Raw genomic sequence first — 13466 nt, forward strand, 5'->3', positions numbered from 1 at the left:
TGCAGTATTACTTCATTACTGCATCCCTGGCCCCCTTACATTGACGAATTAATACAGAAATTGTGACGCTATGGAATACTATGTGTTCTATGACTTCTCCTTCTAAATCGAGTATCGTTTCTATGGAAACGACAGGATTTTCTTTTGGGATACGAGTATCTCCTTTCCGAGGCATTATTCCTACTTTACTGCATCCCTCGCTCCCTCACATTGACGAATTAACACAGAACTTGCGTCGCTATGAAATACTATGAGTTGTATAAATTCTTCTTCTAAATCGTGTACCATTTCTATGGAAACGAAAGGATTTTCTTTTGGGATACCAGGATCTCCTTTCCGATGCACTATACCTTCTTTGCTGCATCCCTCGCTCCCTCACATTCACGAATTAACACAGAAATTGCGTCGCTATGAAATGCTATGGGTTCTATTACTTCTCCTTCTAAATCGAGTAATGTTTCTCTGGAAACGAAAAGATTTTCTTTTGGGATTCGAGTATCTCCTATCCCATTCACAATTCCTTATTTACTGCATCCCTCGTTCCCTCACATTGACGAATTAACACAGAAATGGCGTCGGTACGAAATACTGTGGGTTCTATGACTTCTCCTTCTAAAGCGAGTAACGTTTCTATGGAAGAGTCAGGATTTTCTTTTGGGATACGAGTATATCCTTTCCAGAGCACTATTCCTTCTTTACTGCATCCCGCGCACCCTCACATTGACGAATTAACACAGTAATTGCGTCGCTATGAAGTACTATTGGGTCTAAGACACCTCCCTCTAAATCGAGTAACGTTTCAATGGAAACGACGGGATTTTCTTTTGGGATGCAGCTATCTCCTTTCCGATGCACTATTCCTTCTTTTCTGCGTTCCTCGCGCCCTCACATTGACAAATTAACACAGAAATTGCGTCGCTATGCAATACTATGGGTTCTATAACTTCTCCGCCTACATCGAGTAACGTTTCTATTGAAACTACAGGATTTTCTATTGGGATACGGGTATCTCCTTTCCGATGCACTATTCCTTCTTTACTGCATCCCTCGCTCCCTCACATTGACGAATTAACACAGAAATTGCGTCGCTATGAAGTACTATTGGGTCTAAGACACCTCCCTCTAAATCGAGTAACGTTTCAATGGAAACGACAGGATTTTCTTTTGGGATACGAGTATCTCCTTTCCGATGCACTATTCCTTCCTTACTGCATCCCTCGCTCCGTCACATTGACGAATTAACACAGAGATTGCGTCGCTATGGTATACTGTGGGCTCTATGACTTATCCTTCTAAATCGAGTAACGTCTCTATGGAAACGACAGGATTTTCTTTTGGGATACGAGTATCTCCTTTCCGATGCACTATTAGTTCTTTACTGCATCCCTCGCTTCCTCACACTGAAGAATAAGCACAAAAATTGCGCCGCTGTGAAATACTGTGGTTACTATAACTTCTCCTTTCAAATCGAGTAACATTTCTATGGAAACGACAGGATTTTCTTTCGGGATACGAGTATCTCCTTTCAGAAGCATTATTATTTTTCTACTGCATCACGCGCACCCTCACATTGACGAATAAGCACAGAAATTGCGTCGCTATGAAATACTATGGGTTCTTTAATTTCTCCTTCTAAATCGAGTAACATTTCAATGGAAAGGACAGGATTTTCTTTTCGGATACGAGTATCTCATTTCCGATGCACTATTCCTTCTTTACTGAATCCCTTGCTCCCTCACATTGACGAATTAAAACAGAAATTGCGTCGCTATGAAATACTATGGGTTCTATGACTTCTCCTTCTAAATCGAGAAACGATTCTATGGAAACGACAAGATTTTCTATTGGGATACGGGTATCTCCTTTCCGCTGCACTATTCCTTCTTTACTGCATCCCTCGCTCCCTCGCATTGACGAATTAACACACAAATAGCGTGGCTATGACATACTATGGGTTCTATGACTTCACCTTCTAAATCGAGTAACGTTTCTACGGAATCGACAGGATATTCTTTTGGGATACGTGTATCTCCTTTTCCACGCCCTACTCCTTCTTTACTGCATCCCTCGCTGCCTCACATTGACGAATTAACACAGAAATTGCGTCGCTATGAAATTCTATGGGTTCTATGTCTTCTCCTTCTAAATCGAGTAACGTTTCTATTGAAACGACAGGATTTCCTTTTGGGATACGTGTATCGCCTTTCCGATGCACTATTCCTTCTTTACTGCATCCCCCGTTCCCTCACATTGACGAATTAACACAGAGATTTCGTCGCTATAAAATACTGTGGGTTCTATGACTACTCCTTCTAAATCGAGTAACTTTTCTATTGAAACGACATGATTTTGTTTTGGGATACGAGTATCTGATGTCCGATGCACTACTCCGTCTTTACTGCATCCCTCGCTCCCTCACATTGGCGTTTTAACATAGAAATAACGTCGCTATGAAATACTATGGGTTCTACGACTTCTCCTTCTAAATCGAGTAACGTTTCTATTGAAACGACAGGATTTTTCTTTGGGATACGAGTATCTCCTTTCCGATGCACTATTCCGTCATTACTGCATCACTCGCTCAATCACATTAACGAATTAACACAGAAATTGCGTCGCTATGAAATACTATGGGTTCCATGACTTCTCCTTCTACATCGAGTAACGTTTCTATGAAAACGACAGGATTTTCTTTTGGGATACGACTATCTCCTTTCCGATGCACTATGCCTTCTGTACTGCATCCCTCGCTCCCTCACATTGGCGAATTAACACGGAAATTGCGTCGTTATTAAATAATATGGGTTCTATGACTTCTCTTTGTAAATCGAGTAACGTTTCTATTGAAACGACAGGATTTTCTTTTGGGATACGAGTAACTCCTTCCGATGCACTATTTCGTCTTTACTGCATCCCTCGCTCCCTCACATTGACGAAATAACACAGAAATTGCGTCGCTATGAAATACTATTGGTTCCATGACTTCTCCTTTTACATCGAGTACCGTTTCTATGGAAACGACAGGATTTTCTTTTGGGATACGAAAATCTCCTTACCGATGGACTATTCCTTCTTTACTGAATCCCTTGCTCCCTCACATTGACGAATTAAAACAGAAATTGCGTCGCTATGAAATACTATGGGTTCTATGACTTCTCCTTCTAAATCGAGAAACGATTCTATGGAAACGGCAATATTTTCTTTTGGGATACGAGTATCTCCTTTCCGCTGCACTATTCCTTCTTTACTGCATCCCTCGCTCCCTCGCATTGACGAATTAACACACAAATAGCGTGGCTATGACATACTATGGGTTCTATGACTTCACCTTCTAAATCGAGTAACGTTTGTACGGAATCGACAGGATTTTCTTTTGGGATACGTGTATCTCCTTTTCCACGCTCTACTCCTTCTTTATTGCATCCCTCGCTGCCTCACATTGACGAATTAACACAGAAATTGCGTCGCTATGAAATTCTATGGGTTCTATGTCTTCTCCTTCTAAATCGAGTAACGTTTCTATTGAAACGACAGGATTTCCTTTTGGGATACGTGTATCGCCTTTCCGATGCACTATTCCTTCTTTACTGCATCCCTCGTTCCCTCACATTGACGAATTAACACAGAGATTTCGTCGCTATAAAATACTGTGGGTTCCATGACGCCTCCTTCTAAATCGAGTAACGATCCTATGGAAACGACAGTATTTTCTTTTGGGATACGACTATCTCCTTTCCGATGCACTATGCCTTCATTACTGCATCCCTCGCTCCCTCACATTGACGAATTAACTCAGAAATATCGTCGCTATGAAATTCTATGGGTTCTATGTCTTCTCCTTCTAAATCGAGTAACGTTTCTATGGAAACGAAAGGATTTTCTTTTGGGATACGACTATCTCCTTTCCGATGGACAATTCCTTCTCTACTGCATCCCTCGCTCCCTCACATTGACGAATTAACACAGAAATTGCGTCGCTATGAAAAACTATTGTTTCTAGGACACCTCCTTGAAAATCGAGTAACGTTTCAATGGAAACGACACGATTTCCTTTTGGGATACGAGTATCTCCTTTCCGATGCACTATTCCGTCTTTACTGCATCCCTCGCTCCCTCACATTGACGAATTAACACAGAAATTGCTTCGCTTCGAAATACTATGGGTTCCATGAATTCTCCTTCTAAATCGAGTAATATTTCTATGGAAACGAGAGGATTATCTTTTGGGATACCAGTATCACCTTTCCGATGCACTATTAGTTCATTACTGCATCCCTCGCTCCCTCACATTGACGAATAAACACTGAAATTGCGACGCTATGAAATAGTATGGGTTCTATTACTTCTCCTTCTAAATCGAGTAACGTTTATATGGAAACGACAGGATTTTCTTTGGGGATATGAGTATCTCATTTCCGATGAACGATTCTTTCTTTACTGCATCTCTCGCTCCCTCACATTGACGAATTAACGCAGAAATTGCGTCGCTATGAAATACTATGGGTTCTATCACATCTCCTTCTAAATCGAGTAACGTTTCAATTGAAACTAAAGGATTTTATTTTGGTATACGAGTATCTCCTTTCCGATGCACTATTCCTTCTTTACTGCCTCCCTGGCTCCCTCACATTGACGAATTATCACAGAAATTGCATCGCTATGGAATACTTTGTGTTCAATGACTTCTACTTCTTAATCGAGTAACGTTTCAATGGAAACGACACGATTTCCTTTTGGGATACGAGTATCTCCTTTCCGATGCACTATTCCGTCTTTACTGCATCCCTCGCTCCCTCACATTGACGAATTAACACAGAAATTGCGTCGCTTCGAAATACTATGGGTTCCATGAATTCTCCTTCTAAATCGAGTAATATTTCTATGGAAACGAGAGGATTATCTTTTGGGATACCAGTATCTCCTTTCCGATGCACTATTAGTTCATTACTGCATCCCTCGCTCCCTCACATTGACGAATAAACACTGAAATTGCGTCGCTTCGAAATACTATGTGTTCTATGACTTCTCCTTCTAAATCGAGTAACGTTTCTCTTGAAACGACAGGATTTTCTTTTGGGATACGAGTATCTCCTTTCCGATGCACTATTCCGTTTTTACTGCATCCCTCGCTCCCTCACATTGACGAAATAACACAGAAATTGCGTCCATCTGAAATATTATGGGTTCCATGACACCTCCTTCTAAATCGAGTAACGTTTCTATGGAAACGACAGGATTTTCTTTTGGGATACGAGTATCTCCTTTCCGATGCACTATTCCTCCTTTACTGCATCCCTCGCTCCCTCACATTGACGAATTAACACAGAGATTGCGTCGCTATGAAATACTGTGGGTTCTATGACTTGTCCTTCTAAATCGAGTAACGTTTCTATTTAAACGACAGGATTTTCTTTTGGGATACGTGTATCTCCTTTCCGATGCACTACTCCGTCTTTACTGCGCCCCTCTCTCCCTCATATTGACTAATTAACACAGAAATTGCGTCGCTATGAAATACTATGGGTTCTATGACATCCCCTTCTAAATCGAGTAACGTTTCTATGGAAACGACAGGATTTTCATTTGGGATACAAGTAACTCCTTTCCGAAGCACTACTCCGTCTTTGCTGCATCTCTCGCTCCCTCACACTGACGAATTAACACAGAAATTGCGTCGCGATGAAATACTGTTGGTTCTATGACTTCTCCTTCTATATCGAGTAACGTTTCTATTGAAACGATAGGATTTTCTTTTGGGATAGGAGTCTCTCCTTTCCGATGCACTACTCCGTCTTTACTGCATCCCTCGCTCCCTCACATTGGCGAATTAACACAGAGATTGCGTCGCTATGAAATACTGTGTGTTCTATGACTTGTCCTTCTAAATCGAGTAACGTTCCTATTTAAACGACAGGATTTTCTTTTGGGATACGAGTATCTCCTTTCCGATGCACTACTCCGTCTTTACTGCGCCCCTCTCTCCATCATTTTGACTAATTAACACAGAAATTGCGTCGCTATGAAATACTATGGGTTCTATGACATCCCCTTCTAAATCGAGTAACTTTTCTATGGAAACAACAGGATTTCCTTTTGGGATACGAGTATCTCCTTTCCGAAGCACTATTCCGTCTTTGATGCATCTCCCGCTCCCTCACATTGACGAATTAACACAGAAATTGCGTCGCGATGAAATACTATTGGTTCTATGTCTTCTCCTTCTACACTCCTGGAAATTGAAATAAGAACACCGTGAATTTATTGTCCCAGGAAGGGGAAACTTTATTGACACATTCCTGGGGTCAAATACATCACATGATCACACTGACAGAACCACAGGCACATAGACACAGGCAACAGAGCATGCACAATGTCGGCACTTGTACAGTGTATATCCACCTTTCGCAGCAATGGAGGCTGCTATTCTCCCATGGAGACGATCGTAGAGATGCTGGATGTAGTCCTGTGGAACGGCTTGCCATGCCACTTCCACCTGGCGCCTCAGTTGGACCAGCGTTCGTGCTGGACGTGCATACCGCGTGAGACGACGCTTCATCCAGTCCCAAACATGCTCAATGGGGGACAGATCCGGAGATCTTGCTGGCCAAGGTAGTTGACTTACACCTTCTAGAGCACGTTGGGTGGCACGGGATACATTCGGACGTGCATTGTCCTGTTGGAACAGCAAGTTCCCTTGCCGATCTAGGAATGGTAGAACGATGGGTTCGATGACGGTTTGGATGTACCGTGCACTATTCAGTGTCCCCTCGACGATCACCAGTGGTGTACGGCCAGTGTAGGAGATCGCTCCCCACACCATGATGCCGGGTGTTGGCCCTGTGTGCCTCGGTCGTATGCAGTCCTGATTGTGGCGCTCACCTGCACAGCGCCAAACACGCATACGACCATCATTGGCACCAAGGCAGAAGCGACTCTCATCGCTGAAGACGACACGTCTCCATTCGTCCCTCCATTCACGCCTGTCGCGACACCACTGGAGGCGGGCTGCACGATGTTGGGGCGTGAGCGGAAGACGGCCTAACGGTGTGCGGGACTGTAGCCCAGCTTAATGGAGACGGTTGCGAATGGTCCTCGCCGATACCCCAGGAGCAACAGTGTCCCTAATTTGCTGGGAAGTGGCGGTGTGGTCCCCTACGGCACTGCGTAGGATCCTACGGTCTTGGCGTGCATCCGTGCGTCGCTGCGGACCGGTCCCAGGTCAAAGGGCACGTGCACCTTCCGCCGACCACTGGCGACAACATCGATGTACTGTGGAGACCTCACGCCCCACGTGTTGAGCAATTCGGCGGTACGTCCACCCGGCCTCCCGCATGCCCACTATACGCCCTCGCTCAAAGTCCGTCAACTGCACATACGGTTCACGTCCACGCTGTCGCGGCATGCTACCAGTGTTAAAGACTGCGATGGAGCTCCGTATGCCACGGCAAACTGGCTGACACTGACGGCGGCGGTGCACAAATGCTGCGCAGCTAGCGCCATTCCACGGCCAACACCGCGGTTCCTGGTGTGTCCGCTGTGCCGTGCGTGTGATCATTACTTGTTCAGCCCTCTCGCAGTGTCCGGAGCAAGTATGGTGGGTCTGACACACCGGTGTCAATGTGTTCTTTTTTCCATTTCCAGGAGTGTATATCGAGTAACGTTCCTATGGAAACGACAGGATTTTCTCTTGGGATACGAGTATCTCCTTTCCGATGCACTATTCCTCCTTTACTGCATCCCTCCCTCCCTCGCATTCACGAATTAACACAGAAATTGCGTGGCTATGAAATACTATGGGTTCTATGACTTCTCCTTCTAAACCGAGTAACGTTTCTATTGAAACGACATTATTTTCTTTTGGTATACGAGTATCTCCTTTCCGATGAACTATTCCTTCTTTACTGCATCACTCGCTCAATCACATTAACGAATTAACACAGAAATTGCGTCGCTATGAAATACTATGGGTTCCATGACTTCTCATTCTACTTCGAGTAACGTTTCTTTGGAAACGACAGGATTTTCTTTTAGGATACGAGTATCTCCTTTCCGAATAACTATTCCGTCTTTGATGCATCTCTCGCTCCTTCACATTGACGAATTAACACAGAAATTGCGGCGCGATGAAATACTATTGGTTCTATGACTTCTCCTTCTATATCGAGTAACGTTTCTATGGAAACGACAGGATTTTCTTTTGGGATACAAGTATCTCCTTTCCGATGCACTATTCCTCCTTTACTGCATCCCTCCCTCCCTCACATTGACGAATAAACACAGAAATTGCGTCGCTATGAAATAGTATGGGTTCTATTACTTCTCTATCTAAATCGAGTAACGTTTCTATGGAAACGAGAGGATTTTCTTTTGGGATGTGAGTATCTCATTTCCGATGCACGACTCCATCTTTACTTCATCTCTCGCTCCCTCACATTGACGAATTACCGCAGAACTTGCGTCGCTACGAAATACTATAGGTACTATGACTTCTCCTTCTAAATCGAGTAACATTTCTATTGAAAAGAAAGGATTTTGTTTTGGTATACGAGTTTCTCCTTTCCGATGCAATTTTCCTTCTCTACTCCCTCCCTGGCTCCCTCACATTGACGAATTATCACAGAAATTGCATCGCTATGGAATACTATGTGTTCAATGACTTCTCCTTCTAAATCGAGTAACGTTTCAATGGAAACGACAGGATTTTCTTTTGGGATACGAGTATCTCCTTTTCGTTGCACAATTCCTTCTTTACTGCATCCCTTGCTCCCTCACATTGACGAAATAACACAGAAATTGCGTCGCTATGAAATACTATGGGCTTCATGACTTCTCCTTCTACATCGAGTAACGTTTCTATGGAAATGACAGGATTTTCTTTTGGGATAAGAGTATCTCCATTCCGATGCACTATTAGTTCTTTACTGCATCCCTCGCTCCCTCCCATTGAAGAATAAGCACAGAAATCGCGTCGCTGTAAAATACTATGGGTTCTTTAACTTCTCCTTTCAAATCGAGAAACGTTTCTATGGAAACGAAAGGATTTTCTTTTGGGGTTGGAGTCTCTCCTTTCCGATCCACTATTCCGTCTTTACTGCGCATCTCGCTCCCTCACATTGACGAATTAACACAGAAATTGCGTCGCTATGAAATACTATGGGTTCTATGACATTCCCTTCTAAATCGAGTAACGTTTCTATGGAGACGACAGGATTTTCTTTTGGGATACGAGTATCTCCTTTCCGATGCACTATTCCTCCTTTACTGCATCCCTCCCTCCTTCACATTAACGAATTAACACAGAGATTGCGTCGCAATGATATACTGTGGGCTCTATGACTTATCCATCTAAACCGAGTAACGTTTCTATGGAAACGACAGGATTTTATTTTGGTATACGAGTATCTCTTTTCCGATGAACTATTCCTTCTTTACTTCATCACTCGCTTAATCACATTACCGAATTAACAAAGAAATTGCGTCGCAATAAAATACTATGTGTTCCATGACTTCTCCTTCTACATCGAGTAACGTTTCTATGGAAACGACAGGATTTTCATTTGGGATTCGACTATCTCCTTTCCGATGCACTATGCCTTCTGTACTGCATCCCTCGCTCCCTCACATTGGCGAATTAACACGGAAATTGCGTCGCTATGAAATACTATGGGTTCTATGACTTCTCTTTCTAAATCGAGTAACGTTTCTATCGAAACGACATTATTTTCTTTTGGGATACGGGTATCTGTTTTCCGATGCACTATTCCGTCTTTACTGCATCCTTCGCTCTCTCATATTGACGAAATAACACAGAAATTGCGTCGCCATGAAATACTATGGGTTCCATGACTTCTCCTTTTACATCGAGTAATGTTTCTATGGAAACGACAGAATTTTGTTTTGGGATACGAGTATCTCCTTTCCGATTCACTATTAGTTCTTTACTGCATCCCTCGCTTCCTCACATTGAAGAATAGGCACAGAAATTGCGCCGCTGTGAAATACTATGGGTTCTATAACTTCTCCTTTCAAATCGAGTAACGTTTCTATGGAAACGACAGGATTTTCTTTTGGGATACGAATATCTCCTTTACGATGCACTATTCCTTCTTAACTGCCTCCCTGGCTCCCTCACATTGACGAATTATCACAGAAATTGCATCGCTATGGAATACTATGTGTTCAGTGACTTCTCCTTCTAAATCGAGTAACGTTTCAATGGAAACGACAGGATTTTCTTTTGGGATACGAGTATCTCCTTTCTGATGCACTATTAGTTCTTTACTGCATCCCTCGCTCCCTCACATTGACGAAAAAACACAGAAATTGCGTCGCTATGAAATACTATGGGTTCCATGACTACTCCTTCTAAATCAAGTAACGTTTCTATGGAAACGACAGGATTTTCTTTTGGGATACGAGTATCTCCATTCCGATGCACTATTAAATCTTTACTGCATCCCTCGCTCCCTCCCATTGAAGAATAAGCACAGAAATCGCGTCGCTGTGAAATACTATGGGTTCTTTAACTTCTCCTTTCAAATCGAGAAACGTCTCTATGGAAACGACAGGATTTTCTTTTGGGATACGAGTATCTCCTTTCCGATGCACTATTCCTCCTTTACTGCATCCCTCCTTCCTTCACATTAACGAATTAACACAGAGATTGCGTCGCAATGATATACTGTGGGCTCTATGACTTATCCATCTAAACCGAGTAACGTTTCTATAGAAACGACAGGATTTTATTTTGGTATACGAGTATCTCCTTTCCGATGAACTATTCCTTCTTTACTTCATCACTCGCTTGATCACATTACCGAATTAACACAGAAATTGCGTCGCAATGAAATACTATGGGTTCCATGCCTTCTCCTTCTACATCGAGTAACGTTTCTATGGAAACGACAGGATTTTCATTTGGGATTCGACTATCTCCTTTCCGATGCACTATGCCTTCTGTACTGCATCCCTCGCTCCCTCACATTGGCGAATTAACACGGAAATTGCGTCGCTATGAAATACTATGGGTTCTATGACTTCACTTTCTAAATCGAGTAACGTTTCTATTGAAACGACATTATTTTCTTTTGGGATACGGGTATCTGTTTTCCGATGCACTATTCCGTCTTTACTGCATCCTTCGCTCTCTCATATTGACGAAATAACAGTGAAATTGCGTCGCCATGAATTACTATGGGTTCCATGACTTCTCCTTTTACATCGAGTAACGTTTCTATGGAAACGACAGGATTTTGTTTTGGGATACGAGTGTCTCCTTTCCGATTCACTATTAGTTCTTTACTGCATCCCTCGCTTCCTCACATTGAAGAATAGGCACAGAAATTGCGCCGCTGTGAAATACTATGGGTTCTATAACCTCTCCTTTCAAATCGAGTAACGTTTCTATGGAAACGACAGGAGTTTCTTTTGGGATACGAGTATCTCCTTTACGATGCACTATTCCTTCTTTACTACCTCCCAGGCTCCCTTACATTGACGAATTATCACAGAAATTGCATCGCTATGGAATACTATGTGTTCAATGACTTCTCCTTCTAAATCGAGTAACGTTTCAATGGAAACGACAGGATGTTCTTTTGGGGTACGAGTATCTCCTTTCCGTTGCACAATTCCTTCTTTACTGCATCCCTCGCTCCCTCACATTGACGAATCAACACAGAGATTGCGTCGCTAGGAAATACTGTGGGTTCTATGGCTCATCCTTCTAAATCGTGTAACGTTTCTATGGAAACGAGAGGATTTTTATTTGGTATACGAGTAACTCCTTTCCTACGCACTATTCCTTCTTTACTGCATCCCTCGGTCCCTCACATTGACGAAAAAACACAGAAATTGCGTCGCTATGAAATTCTATGGGTTCCATGACATCTCCTTCTAAATCGAGTAACGTTTCTAAGGAAACGACAGGATTTTCTTTTGGGATACGAGTATCTCCTTTCTGATGCACTATAAGTTCTTTACTGCATCCCTCGCTCCCTCACATTGACGAAAAAACACAGAAATTGCATCGCTATGAAATACTATGGGTTCCATGACTACTCCTTCTAAATCGAGTAACGTTTCTATGGAAACGACAGGATTTTCTTTTGGGATACGAGTATCTCCTTTCCGATGCACTATTAAATCTTTACTGCATCCCTCGATCCCTCCCATTGAAGAATAAGCACAGAAATCGCGTCGCTGTGAAATACTATGGGTTCTTTAACTTCTCCGTTCAAATCGAGAAACGTCTCTATGGAAACGACAGGATTTTCTTTTGGGATAGGAGTCTCTCCTTTCCGATGCACTATTCCGTCTTTACTGCGCATCTCGCTCCGTCTCATTGACGAATTAACACAGAAATTGCGTCGCTATGAAATACTATGGGTTCTATGACTTCCCCTTCTAAATCGAGTAACGTTTCTATGGAAACGACAGGATTTTCTTTTGGGATACGAGTATCTCCTTTCCGAAGCACTATTCCGTCTTTGAAGCATCTCTCGCTCCGTCACATTGACGAATTAACACAGACATTGCGTCGCGATAAAATACTATCGGTTCTATGACTTCTCCTTCTATATCGAGTAACGTTTCTATGGACATGACAGGATTTTCTTTTGCGATACGAGTATCTCCTTTCCGATGCACTATTCCTCCTTTACTGCATCCCTCCCTCCCTCACATTCACGAATTAACACAGAAATTGCGTCGATATGAAATACTATGGGTTCCATGACTTCTCCTTCTACATCGAGTAACGTTTCTATTGAAACGACAGGATTTTCTTTTGGTATACGAGTATCTCCTTTCCGTCGCACTATTCCTTCTTTACTGCATCCCTCGCTTCCTCACATTGGCGAATTAACACAGAAATTGCGTCGCTATGAAATACTATGTGTTCTATGACTTCTCCTTCTAAATCGAGTAACGTTTCTCTTGAAACGACATGATTTCTTTTGGGATACGAGTATCTCCTTTCCGATGCACTATTCCGTCTTTACTGCATCCCTCGCTCCCTCACATTGACGAAATAACACAGAAATTGCGTCCCTATGAAATACCATGGGTACCATTACATCTCCTTCTAAATCGAGTAACGATTCTATGGAAACGACAGGATTTTCTTTTGGGATACGAGTATCTCCTTTCCGAATAACTATTCCGTCTTTGATGCATCTCTCGCTCCCTCACATTGACGAATTAACACAGAAATTGCGTCGCTATGAAATAGTATGGGTTCTATGACTTCTCCTTCTAAATCGAGTAACGTTTCTATTGAATCGAAAGGATTTTGTTTTGGTATACGAGTTTCTCCTTTCCGATGCACTATTCCTTCTTTACTCCCTCACATTGACGAATTATCATAGAAATTGCATCGCTATGGAATACTATGTGTTCAATGACTTCTCCTTCTAAATCAAGTAACGTTTCAATGGAAACGACAGGATTTTCTTTTGAGATACGAG

Source organism: Schistocerca serialis, unplaced genomic scaffold (assembly GCF_023864345.2).
Source record: "Schistocerca serialis cubense isolate TAMUIC-IGC-003099 unplaced genomic scaffold, iqSchSeri2.2 HiC_scaffold_849, whole genome shotgun sequence".
NCBI lineage: Eukaryota > Metazoa > Arthropoda > Insecta > Orthoptera > Acrididae > Schistocerca > Schistocerca serialis.